Source organism: Orycteropus afer, unplaced genomic scaffold (genome assembly GCF_000298275.1).
Source record: "Orycteropus afer afer isolate SDZICR_OR568_19922 unplaced genomic scaffold, OryAfe1.0 scaffold01233, whole genome shotgun sequence".
In the NCBI taxonomy this organism is placed as follows: domain Eukaryota; kingdom Metazoa; phylum Chordata; class Mammalia; order Tubulidentata; family Orycteropodidae; genus Orycteropus; species Orycteropus afer.
In genome coordinates, this window is record NW_006922820.1 from 178,888 (window position 1) to 181,447 (window position 2,560).

Below are 2,560 nucleotides of genomic sequence, written 5' to 3' on the forward strand. Positions count from 1 at the left end.
TTTAAATAGACAAATACAAGTAAACTAATCAACAGAAAAAAGGTAGTGAAAAATGAAAAAAATTAAAATTAAACAAAGAGAAAGAAAAAAAATCGGCAGAGGACAGGGCAGGGCACCCAGGCTCCGTCTAGGCACACAGAGTGTGATGGAGTACCTGTAGGCCCAGAAGATAGGTGGGAGTGGGGGATGGCCATACCTCCTTTCACCAAGCGGGTGTGGGGTGTAAGAGTAACAAGAGGATTGTTGTATTTTTGCAGTCTTGCAGGTTCCGAGTGTCCTTGGGATTGCTGGAAAGCAGAACTTGTTCTTAAGCCCCAGGAATCTGTGAGAGTGCTCTCTCTTTATATATCCAAAATAGTCAAGCCGCTTTTTAAACCTTCAAAATGGCGGCATCCTCCGAACTGGCAAAAATTCACAGCTCAGCCCACCTTTCTCTTTACCTTCTCTGTTTGTTCCCCAGCCACTGGGCACAGTCCTCCATGCAGTCCATGGCTAGCAGGGTGATTTTTAGGTTAATTCTTAGGTCCTACCACCACTTGGCAATCTCCAAGCTGTCTGTGCTGTCGGGATCGCTCAGGATTGCTGCCAGTCCTTAGCTCCGTATATCTCCTTTTTTGGTATTTTCACACAAATTCTTTTGCTAGTTGGGTTTTAGTCCACTTCTATATCCTTCCCTTCAAGGCTCAGGGGTCCAAGATTCTGTGTCTGTGTTAATTTGTTTCCCTTTTCTGTGTCTGTGTTAATTGGTTTCCCTTTTTTTTTGTTGAAGAGTGTCTATGCAGTCTTTCTGCCTAGTCCGTCATCGTACTGGAACTCCCAAAATTGATTTTTTAAAAAAATTATTTCCCCTACTTCATTAAACAAAGGAAAAGTGATGATTATATATGGTGAAATTTTAGGTAGATTTAAGTAATAAAATAGTTAGTTAGTTAGTTATGTGCCATCGAGCAGTACCCGACTCATAGCAACCCCTCCTTGGGTTTCCGAGGCAGTATCACTATGGAAGTAGATGGCCCCTTCTTTCTTCCGAGGCGTGGCTGGTGGGTTTGAACCGGCAGCCTTCTGGTTAGCAGTCAAGTGCCTTAACCACTATGCTACCAGAGCTCCCAAGTAATAAAATATCCAAGATATATTTTGAGAAAATCTAGATAGAGAACGTTTGCTCCATGTAAGAATTGTATGTCTAATTGTCAGAAGTAATTAAGAAATAGTCATTAATCAAAACAGCATTTTGAGTTAGCCACAATGGCTATTGTTGTTCAGAAGCCAGATAAAGTTTTATCAGCAATTTTATGAATGGACCAATTGCGCTGGAATGTGGTTGTATTATATTAATTCTAAGTTCTCTCTAATATTAAGACTTTGTAAGCTGTCATTTTGTTGCAAGGTTCATAGAAGCTTTATTTATTTATTCTATTATCAGGGCATAGTGCTAACGCAGTCCCCCACTACCACAAATTATGCAATTGAGTTTTCCCTCATTTGAGGAAATCACAGCGGTCAACACATCCGGAGTACAATGGGTGAGCCTCACCCTGTGAAAACCACTTTTGTGATCATGGTATCTCCCCTGTCAGGTAAGTGTTTATGTTGTTGTTGTTGTTATGTGCTGTCAAGTCTGACCAAATATTAATGACCCCTCTTTGAGTTTCTGAGGCAGTATCACTACAGAAGTAGATTGCCCCATCTTCCTTCTGGGGAGTGGCTTGTGGGTTTGACCCGCCAGCTTTCTGGTTAGCAGTCAAGTGCCTTAGGCATTATGCTACCAGAGGTTTAATAAAAATTCAGATCAAGCAGGTAGAAAAAGTTATATAGTGGAAGGAAAGAAACTACTCTAAACTTATACTACACTCTTCTGTTATCTTATCTATAAATAGTACAAACTAGAAAGAAAGAATTCAAGGGACATCTTAGATCATTTACACAGATTTAGGATTATAAAACCACAAATAAGTCAGAAAAGTGGTTCACCTTCTCTGAATATCAATCTGTCCTCTTTCTAGCATTTTGGGGATAAGCATCAAAATTGAAGTCACCTACTGAGATAGTCAGATGGTGAATTACTGCTAATAGACCATAATGGGCCTGGCTGATCATTATACTACTTATAAGAAAGGCAGCTTTTGCCTAACATTGTGTTTATTTGTTTTCTAAATCTATATAGTCCTTGAATATGGATGATGAAAGAAACACACTATCACCAAGTATAAAAGTAACTTCCAGCAATTGTGAAATGGTGTTTGTTTTTGTCTATAGTTAAAGAAAAGTGAGAGTCCACAGTTCAGTAAGAACCTTGTCTACCATATTTAATGCATGTAGAATGAAAGAGTGAGTGTTAAATAAAATTTTGATTATTTAACAATATCAGTAAACAAAATAATCTAGCAATTCCATTTTGTTACCAGCAAACAAGAACTAATGACTCTAGTAACTGTAATACACTGTATTTCTAAACCTTACAAAATAGATTACAGACCAGACACTGCTCTAATGGCAGAGTCAACAGGTGTTCCTCACAGAATAAACAGGACAGGGAGGAGTAAAACAGCATGTATCAGCA

At 38.9% G+C, this 2,560-nt stretch overlaps 1 non-coding gene across 1 annotated transcript; it reads right to left on the bottom strand.

The window, feature by feature from the left end:
- Positions 1–1,420: 1,420 nt before the first annotated feature.
- LOC122152042 lies at positions 1,421–1,585 on the bottom strand. Its single transcript, XR_006164380.1, has one exon. It is a non-coding gene; the product is annotated as a U1 spliceosomal RNA (small nuclear RNA).
- Positions 1,586–2,560: the final 975 nt, after the last annotated feature.